A 12448-nucleotide genomic window follows, 5' to 3' on the forward strand; every position below is an offset into this window, starting at 1 on the left:
ACCGCCAAAGGCAGATGAGATAATCTGCAGGATAAGGCCTCCCACCTACCCTCCTTAAAGGAAAGAGACCTTGCCAGAAATAATTCTTTATTTTCTTTTGCTAATAACTTCTTGGCCCAACCTCCTCCTTATAAAAATCTTCAATTTTATACAACTCCTCAGAGCATTTCTCAGTTTGCTAAATGGGATGCTACCTGGTTCATGACTTGCTTAATAAAGTCAATGTGATGCTCAAATTATTGAGTTGAATTTTGTTTTTTAACACCTTCAATTAAAACCTTTTATCAAAATATGAATGTATATATCTCCTTTATTGAGAATGAGAACAACTATACCATATTTAAGCGATCATATAAATTAGGAGGGGAATGAATTTTTTATAGTGATATGTTGGTAGGGGTTCTAATAAAGATCCATTTTGGAAGGTTTGGATCTCTCTTGAGATCTGCTACTTGGTAAGGAGGTTTTTCACTCTTTAATCACTCCTCAAAATAATTAAAACTTCTGGGATTTATGTATATGGCTGACTTAGAAAGGATTTATGCAGAAACTTGGATTCTGGATGCAAATACTGTTTTTGCAATATATTGATATGATTAGCTTTCTATTTAAAACAAAATATTTCATTAAATTAATGTTGTTATTATGAAATATACACACAGAACAATGCACAAAACAAAGGTGCCCAAGCCATTAATTTATCACACAGTGAACATTTATATGGTTCACACTCACCTCAAAACAGTCAGAACAGACATGCCAACTAAATGCAACCTTTATTGCTAGACAAGATCCTAACCTAAAAAAGCCAGAGAATTGTTGGACAGCAGAATTTCAGTATGGTCTGTGAGTTAGACATTAGTTTGTACCAATGTTAATTACCTGATTGTAGAGGTGTATGCTGATTATAGAGAAGGATGTCCTTGTTTTTCTATTGTTTGTTTTACTTTGAGAGGGGAGAGCACACATGCAGTGTTTAGGAGTGGTGAGACATCATATCTGCAACTTGTTCTCAAAAGCCTCAGAAAAGGAATGACAATAATAGGGGTAAATAAATAGCAATGGAACAAACAGTAAAAATGTTAATAATTGGAGAATCTTTGGATGAAGGGGTATGGGAGTTCTTTGTACTGTTTTGGCAGTTTTTTAAGTTTGCAGTTATTTCACAGTAATAATTTACAAAAAAAATCTACGTGGGTTGAGGACTAAAATGTTGAAAACAAAGCTTTAAAATACTAAGTGAAATATATAGATGTCTTTAAACCTTAAAAAAGCATGAGCTGGAAAAGATTGATAAATTTGACCATAATAAATGAAACACTTTTATTCATAGTCACACCATACATAAAAGAGTGAATTATAAACTCACAAAAGATGAGTATGAAAAACTAGAGAACCCAAACCATTTTTTTAAAAAAGATTTTATTTGAAAGAGAGAGACACAGTGAGAGAGGGAACACAAGCAGGGGGAGTGGGAGAGGGAGAAAAAGGCTTCGTACTGAGCAGGGAGCCTGATATGGGGCTCCATCCCAGGACTCTGGGATCATACCTGAGTCGAAGGCAGAGGGCAGATGCTTAACAACTGAGCCAACCAGGTGCCCTCCAACAATTTTTTTTGTTTTGTTTTTAAATGAGAGAGCAGGTAATCATTTCTTTTCTTTCTTTTTTTTTTTTAAAGATTAATTAATTAATTAATTTTATTTTGGGGGGGGGCGTGTAGAGAGAGAGAGAGAATCTCAAGCAGACTCTCCGCTGAGCTTGGAGATCCACCCAGGGCTCCATCCCATGATTCTGAGATCATGACCTGAGCCGAAACCAAGTGTCAGTACGAGTGGCGCCCCTCAAACTAAATTTTTAAAAGAGTGTATGTACATACACACATGCACACAAACTCCCTAAAATAAAAAGGAGCAAAATACATGAAGATTTCATAGATGAGAAAGCTTATGTGATTTATTCTAGGAATGCAAGCAAACTGGCTTAACATTCAGAAGACTCGGTGTCTTCAGGTCATTCATGTCCTGAGGGTTTTAAAGATTATAGGCTGATCTCACTGTGGTCGATCTCATGTTTCTGATGGCAACAGGCACACTTACAATCACTGGAAGCACCTCAGAAACAAGTAATGTTCTTCTCAGTGCACCTCATTAGAACTAACACTCCTAATGGAATGTAACAGCATGTAACATGTGTTACATTTTACGTGTTACACACAGTGTAACATGAGGAGTGTAACATTCCTAATGGAACGTTGTTAAACCACGGTTGATATTAATCTGGATTACGCAGTCATGTTGGTGTCTGCCAGGTTTCTCTTCCCAAAACTGACCATTTCCATGTTCTGTTTTGTAACTGATTAGTATTTCATGGGAAAGTGTTCTGAGATTCTGCTGATTTCCTAGTCCTCATCACAGCTCCACACAAACCCTGAGCTCCATTGCCCGCCCCCCACCCCGGTCTAAATCATCCACCTCTATAGTCATTGCCAAATGGTGATTCTCTTTCTCATTTCTTTTAATTTTATTTGGTATTTTATTGTTAAGGAAGAACTAAATTCCTTCCTTCCTTCCTTCCTTCCTTCCTTCCTTCCTTCCTTCCTTTAAATCAGTATAAACTCATGGATCCCTATTTTATTTATAGTGCTAGAATCCCTTTTTCTTATTTTAATGCCCAAATATAGCTGATGGGAACCATTTCAAGCTGATTTTTGTGGCTTTTCAGTGTAACCTAATCATTCATTGAGAATTCTTATTTTCTGACACAAAAAGATATTCTGGGCTCATTGTGTCCTGACCCAGCCCTGGAATCAAGCATGTTTCCAAGAGCTCTGCTTTTTCAAGTTTCAAAACTGAGATCTAGGCCCTGATGGTGCCTGTTGTTGCTAGTATGTGGTTGCTTCTAAGTTTTTCAGAAGATAGAAATGGGAAATGTAGGTGTGCCTATATGTATAGACACATACATATCTGTGCACACACATCTCTAGTTCTTTATCTGTATAGTTATACAAACATAAAACTATAAGACTATGAGTTTATATTGATATTTCCAATATCATTCCAATAATACGGGGGTCTTTCTATCCTTCCCTTTTCCATATGTACCTGAACCAATGTGTGTCCACTCCTTGGTGAGCTACAAAAGAGATGACCCCATGTAGAATTGTCACACAGAAGAAACTTTACAATAAGTAAGGAGATCACAGGGAATAACTTCCAAAGCTATGACTCCCTGGTTGGGGGCGGGGGCATGAGTGGGTTTCCTTTATTTAGGGCTAGGATGAAAATTCAGAAAAGGGAGTTTTGTCATTGCAGTAGAAGTGGGCTTAAGGTCGTGCATGTGTACTTAGGAAACATGCCTATCCATGCATTGTATGTGATGTTAACAAGGTTTGTCTTCCCTGGACCAAGATCTTAACATTATAATGAGGTATAACTTTCAGGCACTCTGTGGTCCATTGGTGCAGGCATAAGACGGTGGTCGAGCTCATACGGTCTAGGCCCAGTGGAATCCTCCTGTTGTTTTCCTCTTAAGGTTAACATTCCTATGAAGAAGGGGGGTCAGGAGGGTGTTGCTGGTGAGTTCTAATTGCATTAATCCAATGGGGCATGATTTCACATATGTGTAAATGTACTAAGAGTCTTGGCTTCCATTATCCTCAGCGTCTTATTTAGTTGCTCCAACAATTCACTGATTTGTTCAGCCTAACCCAGTGTTTAACCACACTGGCTGTCTCCTTCAACCTGCTTAAAGCCTATTTTATATGATATCAATATAATGTGGCCAGATCTTGTTTTTAAATGCTTGATATGTCTTGTTTTCCTTTTAATCTTGGTCTGTCCTAATACTTGAGGTCTCTCTCTCTCTCTTCTTTTGGTTTAAGTTTTTATTTGAATTCCAGTTAGTTAACATCCAGTGTGATATTAGTTCCAGGTGTGCAGCATAGTGATGCAACACTTCCATAAAACAAGCGGCACTCATCACGACAATGGCACTGCTCAACCACCACCCATTTCACCCATTCCTCCACTCCCTTCCCCTTTCCTCTGGTAACCGGGTGTATCTCTTGTAAGTATCATATATATAGATTTCTTAAAAGCCCAATTTGACAATATTTAGCTTTTAACTGATGTGTGTAATCTATTTACGTTAATTGTAAATAGTGACATCTTGAGACTCATTTCTACTATTTTTTTCAGTTTATCTCCTTTTCAAGTTACATTTCTTTTTAATTATTTCTTTAATATTTTTAACTGATGGAGACATAGTCTCCTAAATAAAGCAAGGCATTTAGTCCATTCTCCTATTCCTTGGTTTCCTCTTACTCCTAACACTATTATATTGATATTATATAGATTTGCAAAAAAACTTTTTATTTTTGATATAATTTTAGACTCACAAGAAGTTGCTAAAAGAGTACAGAGAGTTCTCATACAACTTTGCCCAGTTTCCACTGAGGCATGACATCTCTTGTAATCATAGCACATTCTCAAAACCAGAATATTAATTGACGTGATAAAAGTAGCTAAAGATCTTAATCAGATTTCAGTGTTTTTATATGTGCTTATTTTTTGGTAGGTATGTGTATATAATCTGTGACATTTTATGACATGTACAGATTTGTATAACACCCCTGCCAGAATTCAGATACAGTTCTGACACCACAAAAGACTCTTGGGTTGCCTTTTTATTATTATTTTTTAAAGATTTTATTTATTTATTTGACAGAGATCACAAGTAGGCAGAGAGGCAGGTGAGGGGGCAGGCTCCCTGCCAAGTAGAGAGCCCGATACGGGACTTGATGCCAGGACCCTGAGATCATGACCTGAGCAGAAGGCAGAAGTTTAACCCACTGAGCCACCCAGGTGCCCCGCCTTTTTTTTTTTTTTTTTTTTTTTAATAGTCATACCCCCTGTCCTCTTCCTTAACTTTTGGCATTCACTTACCTGTTTTCCATTTCTATAATTTTCTTATTTCTAGAATGTTGTGTAAATGGATTGGCCTTTTTTCATTCAGTATAATTCTCTTACGAGTCATCCAGGTGGTTGGTTGTACCAATAGCTAATTTTTTTTTATTGCTGAATATTGTTCCATGCTATGGAGACATCCAAATTTGTTTAACTAGTCGCATATTGAGGGACGTTTGGATTGTTTCCAGTTTTTGGAATTTTATTACAAATAAAGCTGGTATGAACATTTGTGTACAGATTTTCATGTAAGCATAAACTTTCATTTCTCTAGGATAAATGTCTAGGCATGTGATTGCTGAATTGTATGTCAAGTATGTGTCTAATTTTTATTTTTAAGATTGTAATTATTTATTTATTTATTTATTTAGCATGCACAGGGGCAGGGGAGGGGCAGATAATGAATCTTGGAACACTGCATCAGAAACTAATGACATCTGTTTTGTGACTAATATCACATTGAAAATATAATAATAAAAAATAAAGTAATAATAAAGAAAAACAAAAAAATAGAGGAGAGAAAGAATCTACAGCGGACTCCATACTCAGTGCAGAGCTCCATGTGGGGCTCAATCTCACGACCCTGAGATCATGACTTGAGCCCAAGAGTGGGACACTCAACTTGCTGAGCCACCCAGGCACCCCTCTCTGTCAGATTTTGAAAGAAACAGTCGGACTGATTACAAATGGCCAGAGTATTTTACATTCTCATCGGCATGTGTGAGAGATCCTGTTTCTTTGTAAACTCACCAACAGTTGATGTCATCAGTACTTTTAATTTAGCTGCTCTAAATGTGTAGTGATGTGTAGTGATATGTCATCAGGGTTTCATTTGCAATATTCAAGTGTCTAGTCATGGTGAACATGTTGTTCCATGTTTCTTTACCATCCTATTTCTTATTTGATGAAGTTTCTGTCCAAGTCATTTCCCTATTTTCTCATTGGATTGTTTGTTTTCTAACTGTTGAGTTTAGAGATTTCTTTGCATATGAATTTCTTTGGATATGAATCCTTTGTTGAATTTGTGATTTGCAAACATTATCTTCCAGTTGGTGGCTTATATTTTTATCCTCTGAACACAGTCTTTTGCAAAACAAAAGTTTTTAATTTTCATGAAATACAACTTATCCATTTTTTCTTTTATGGATAATGGTTTTAGGATTATGTTCAAAAAAGGAAAAAAAAGGATATGTGCAAAAAATCTTCACTGAACTCTAGGTCACAAAGAAGTTCTGTTATGTTCTTTCTGAGAATTTTACAGTTTTACATTTGATATCATATATAGGCTTTTAAAATATAGAATTTTAATTTTTGATTATAGATGTATACTTTTCCTTTACTTTAGTCTTAGCATTTATTTTTGTTAGTTTTAAAATAACATAGTTAAGGGACTGGGTTGGGTCAGTTGCTTTAACTTCTGACCCTTGGTTTCAGCTCAGGTCATGATCGCAGGCTGCTCAAGGAGGAGTCTACTTGAGATTCTCCCTCTCTCCCTCTCCCTCTGCTCCTCCCCCTGCTTGCACTCTCTCTTTCTGAAATAAATAAATAAATAAAATCTTGAAAATAACTCAAGTGAGTTATTTAGTCACCTATAATTTACCTATGTTTTGAGAATTATTTAAGTGATTTTTCCTTCATTTAAATTATTCATCCAAGACTGTTTTCATTATGGATCTTAGTGACACATTTTGATACTTTGTGTATTTCAGTATGGATTTTTTTTTGCATTAGAATGACAATGTGGCTTTTCCTTCAATATTATAAAAATGTAACTCCACTGTCTGCTGGTATTCAGTTTTGCTGTTGGAAAATCTAGTGTCTCTCTACCTCATGTTCCTTTGAAGATAAACTGCTGTAATCTGTATACACTTTAAGATTTTTTCTTTGTCCTTGATATTTCCAGATTTCACTAAAATGTGTTTAGCTGGGCATTTTCCTTATTGTTCTTCTCTGGCACCCCGTGGCCTTTTCAATCCCAAGTCTTTCTTTCGAAATGTTTTACTTCTAGGAAACTTATCTTCATTTTCTTCTCTCCTTTAAACTATTTCTTTCTTTTTAGAACTCTTATTATCTGGATATAAGAGAGATTCTTTTTAGATTTTAACTTACCAACCTTGGGGATTTGGAGGTGGGAAGACGGGAAAATGAGTATCCTGGTTAGTTAGTCCTAATCTCTTTTTCCAGCTGCTCACTAGTATAGGGTTCTGTACTGTCTTTACTCTGCTCCAGTGGATACTTGGACCACAAGTCTGAGTCACAACAGGTGAGAGGGGAGGTATGTTTGTTCCTTTAGGAAAAACAGGGGAGAAGAAAGACTAGAATGCCAATAGTTCCTTTCCAATTTCATTCTTCCTCAGCCTTGCCAGGATTTCTGGTCCACTGGTCACAGCCACCACTCAATCATCACATGTTTAGAACAACCTATCACCTCAAGTTTTCTCTCTTATTTCCTCAAGGTTGACCTTGGAGCTAGGGGCTAACAGCCTTGGTTATTACCCATTTTCTCAGGATATTTTGGTTACCTTTTGAGTATTGATTTCTTGAGAAATTTTCTCTGCATATACATAAATATATTCTATAATTTTTGGTTTCAATATTTTATAAATATCCATTAGACCAAGTTTTTTGATTGTGTTACTCAAATATTTCAAATTCATACTGACTTTTTATGTGTTCATTTTAAGAGTTACCAAGAGAGGTGTGTTGAAAACAAATAATGATGATTTTCAGTTTGTCTGTTTTTCTTTTTAATTCAGTCAACTTTAGGTTTATAGAAGACTGTGTTATTAGATTGTTACAAATTTGATTTTTTAAATATCTTCTTAGTAATTTGAACATTTTTAAGTTTAAATTTCTTTTTAAATTTTTTTTTTGCCTTAAAGCCTATTTTTCCTAATATTGATATAGTAATCTGACATTTTTTTCAGAAGAATGTTTGCATGTATATCTGTTTCTATCCTTTTACTTTCAAATTACTTTTATCATTATAATTTAGATTTCTCTTCTAAACGAAGTCTACTCTGACAATCTTAACCTTTGAACTGGAGCATTTAGTTAATTTACATTTAGTCTAACTACCAACACATTTGGTTTTAAATCTACCATCTCGGGGTGCCTGGGTAGCTCAGTGGGTTAAGCCTCTGCCTTCGGCTCAGGTCCTGATCTCCGGGTCCTGGGATCAAGCCCCACTGAGCAGGGAGCCTGCTTCCTCCTCTCTCTCTGCCTGCCCCTCTGCCTACTTGTGATCTCTGTCAAATAAATAAACAAAATCTTAAAAAAAAAAAAATAAATCTACCATCTCCTTATATACTTTCTATTTATCTCATGTGTGCTATGTTTCTTTTTATCTCTCTATGGTCTTCTTGTGGATTGATTATGTTTCATTAGTTCATCTCCTCCCTTTATTATCTTAAAGGTTATATACTATTTATTATGGTTCTGAATCCCTTAGAAATGCCCATATGCATGTTAAATTTATCCAAGTCTCATATAAATTATGCTATTCTTTGATAGCACAAAAATTTTGAAACTTCAACTCAGTTGCTGCCTATCTCAACTTATGTAGCACTAATTTTGTGCATTTTAATTCTCATTACTTTAAAAGTTAATGAGACATTATTGTTGTTTTGTACATCAAGCATTTGTTTATATTTGTCTACATATATATCTACAAATTTACCATTTTCATTGCTTCCTGCATTTCAGACATTCCAGTTGGTATCTTTTTTTTTTTTTTTTTTAGTGCAGGTGGTAAAATGACAAATTATTTCAGTTTCTGTTTGTCTGAACATTGCTTTATTTTAATTTTATTCTTAAAAGATATTTTTCCCTGGTATGCAATTCTAGTTTGTCAGTTTCTTTTAGAATTTTATAAATACCTCATTATCTGCCGACTCTTGTTGTTTCTGTTGAGAAGTCATCATTTCTAATTGCTATTCTTTTGAACACAATTCATCTTTATTTTCCAGGTGCTTAGCCCTTTCTTCTTTGTCTTTGCTTTTTGGATTTTTAATCATGATGCACTTCCAAGCAAATTTTTAGATGATTTGTTCTGCTTGGGCTCCTTAAGACTTCTTGAATCTGTGTTTCAATGCCAATATCTCTTCATTTATTAGCTTTTTTTTTTAAGTACACATACATTAGACCTTTCTACATCTTCTATATGTTTTTCCCCTTTTCATATTTTCCCTCTTGTTTTACCATGTGTCATTTTATACATTTTCTTTTATTTTCCATTTCTTAAATTCTCTCTTTTTCTGTATCTATACTGTTTTAAAATGATCCAGTAAGTTTTTCATTTCAATCATTATTCTTGAAGACAATTGTAGAAGAATTTCTAGAAGAGTCTTCTCTTTGTTTTTTTTAAAAGATTTTATTTATTTATTCATGAGAGCTAGAGAAGGAGAGAAAGAGAGGCAGAGGGAGAAGGAGGCTCCCCACTGAACAAGGACTCCATCCCAGGATACTGAGATCATGACCTGAGCCAAAGGCAGATGCTTAACCCACTGAGCCACTCAAGTGCCCAAGTATTATCGTTAATAAACTTTTATTTTTAGAAATGTTTTTGTTTTGAACAGACTTATAGAAAAATTGCAAAGATAATACAGAAAGTTCCCATATACCCTACACCCAGTTTCTCTATTCTTAACATCTTATGTAAATATGGTGATTTGTTATAATTACTAAAGTTCATAGTTTATTCAGATTTCCTTTGTTTTTACCTCATGTTCTTTTGTTGTTTCAGAATCCATCCAGCATACCATATTAATTACATTTAGTTGTTATGTCTCTTTGGATCCTCATGGCCGTAGCTGTTTCTCAGGCTTTTTTTTTTTTTTTTTTTAAAGATTCTATATATTTATTTGAGAGCTAGAGAGAGCACAAGTGGGGAGTGGAGCAGCAAAGAGAGAAGGATAAGCAGACTCTGCCCTGAGGGCAGAGCCCAATATAGAGCTCAGTTCTACAACCCCAAGACTATGACCCTGAGACCATGACCAGAGCTGAACTCAAGATCTGGACACTCAGACAATTGAGCCACCAGGTGCCCCTCTTTGTTTTTGATAACTTTGATAGTTTTGAGGAATACTGGTCCGGTATTTTGTATAATATTCATCAACTGAGATTTTTCTTATGTTTTCCTCATGACTACTCTGAGGTTAAGAGGTTTTGAGGATAGGACCGTTGGAGGTTAAGTGCCATTCTTATCACATCATATCAATGGTATACTATCAACATTGCCGAAATGGACTAAATGTTTGTGTTCCCCTCAAATTCATATGTCAAAGCTCCCAATGTGATAGTATTTGGAGATGGGACCTTTGGAAAATAATTAGGGTTAGATGAAGTCAAGAGGGAGAGGTCCTCATGATAGAATTAGTACCTTAATAAAAAGAAACAGCAGAGATCTTACTCTTTCTTTCTTCTCAAGTGTGCATGAACAAGGGGTCATGTGAGCAGTCAGTAAGAGCCTTATATTCAGCAGCAAATGAGACCCAGAATTTAATTTTAAGGGTATCAGATCAACCAGAGTGAATGCATAGGCATGAACAATCTCCTATACGAAAGTTAGGACCTTGAAAGGGGAAAAGTGGTGCCTTAACACCTGCGATGAGACATTTGGGTAGATGAGCCCAATATTTAATCTGAAATTACCCTGAACCTTCCAGAGCAGCAGAAGCATTTCCCTTCCCCATGCAGGAAGATAGAAGCCTCCCTTTGAAAACCTTAGAGATTCTGCAAAAAGCTCATCCAAGTCAGGTATATTATTCTCAATCTGTAGACCTGCTTCACTTCACTGCCTTTGGAATAATCAGCGAGGGTCAAGGTGTAGTACAACCTCAGTCCTACTCCAGGACAAAAAATACACACACCAAGGAGTTACAAGACTTGGCAAATATATAACAATGTAAACTGGTGGAAGTGCATATTGAAACTGAAACTGGATGGGGGGAAGGTGGAATATAAAGTCAGTGAGGGTGACTTTACAGCCATTGGACTCTAGCAACTAGAGATTTAAGATCTTAGCGAGGAGTCCCAGAGCCAGTGGTAATAGGCATGGGGATGGATTTATGAAGCTTGCATATACTGCTGGTCTAATTGATCGGGTTGGAGATGCCAGAACTGCTTTGGCAGAGCAGCAAGGAAGGAACCAGAAGGGTTAAGGAGGTGTGTGTATTAGAAGGGGTTTATTACATGAGATCAAAGGCCCTACAACCTCACTGTATTCTCCAGGAGAGCCCAGGGGACCTGATCGTCACTAAGGCAAATGCACTTTGGATATAAATTTTGTCTGACCTGTTCATGGTTCAAATATTTCCCCATATCTATTCTTTTCTTTCCTTTTTCTTTCTTTCTTTTTTTTTTTTTTTTGACTTTGTGATGTCTTCTGCTATGGGGAAGTTTACAATTTTCAATAACTCAGATTTGTCCATATCTTCACGTTTGGTTTCTGGATTTTGTATTGCTTATAAATAACCTCCCCACCTACAGCTTATAGAACCATTAATTTTTTAGCATTGAACATATATTTGTATCTTACATGAAAACTAATAACAGTTATGCTCACACAGAAGCTCTTTATCCTGCCATCCACTTATTCAAAATTGTCATCTTGGTTGTTTTTTCTGAAACTGACCTGATTCCATGGAAGAAACAGGCATCTCTCCCTTTTTGCGGCTTTACATTTTGCTGATCTATACATTTGCTACGCACAGTCCTACAGTGTGAGTTATATTGTACTTCTCTCCTTCTTAGCTTGATCATCTGATGGTCTTCCCCAGTGATTCCTATCATGTCTGAACAATAAAGATAACAAAGCATGTTTGGTCCACATGCAGTCTTCAAAGAGGCAGGCTTTTGTTCTATAAATCACTCCAAAAACACATTTTACCTAAAAATGGGACTGTTTGAGCATAGTTTAATATTCTAATATTTAAGTTTTTGTATGCTTGGAATCTTTTATGCTGTGTGGAATGTTCTTGTCTTATTTCTTCCATTCTTTTGGGGTACAACCAACCTGGCATGACTTTTTTTTTAAATTTTACTTTTTAATTTTAGTAGGCTTTACACCCAACATGGGGCTCAAACTAACAACCCTGAGATCAAGAGTTACATGTTTCACTGACTAAGCCAGTCAAGTGCTACAACTTTTTTTATTTTATTAAATTTTTATTTTTATTTTTATTTTTTTATTTTTTTTTAAGATTTTATTTATTTATTTGTCAAAGAGAGAGCGAGAGCGAGCACAAGCAGACAGAGTGGAAGGCAGAGTCAGAGGGAGAAGCAGGCTCCCTGCAGAGCAAGGAGCCCGATGTGGGACTCGATCCCAGGATGCTGGGATCATGACTTGAGCCGAAGGCAGCTGCTTAACCAACTGAGCCACCCAGGTGTCCCTATTTTATTAAATTTTTAAAAAGATTTTATTTATTTATTTGAGAGAGAGAGAGAGAGAGAGAGAGAGAGAAATCACCAGGGAGAAGGGTTAG

At 35.9% G+C, this 12448-nt stretch overlaps 1 long non-coding RNA gene across 2 annotated transcripts in view; it reads left to right on the plus strand.

The window, feature by feature from the left end:
* LOC309865053 overlaps window positions 1-12448 on the plus strand; it is a 32376-nt gene that overhangs the window by 1520 nt on the left and 18408 nt on the right. The window lies entirely within an intron of this gene.

Source organism: Mustela nivalis, assembly GCF_964662115.1.
Source record: "Mustela nivalis genome assembly, chromosome: 5".
Taxonomy (NCBI): Eukaryota; Metazoa; Chordata; class Mammalia; order Carnivora; family Mustelidae; genus Mustela; species Mustela nivalis.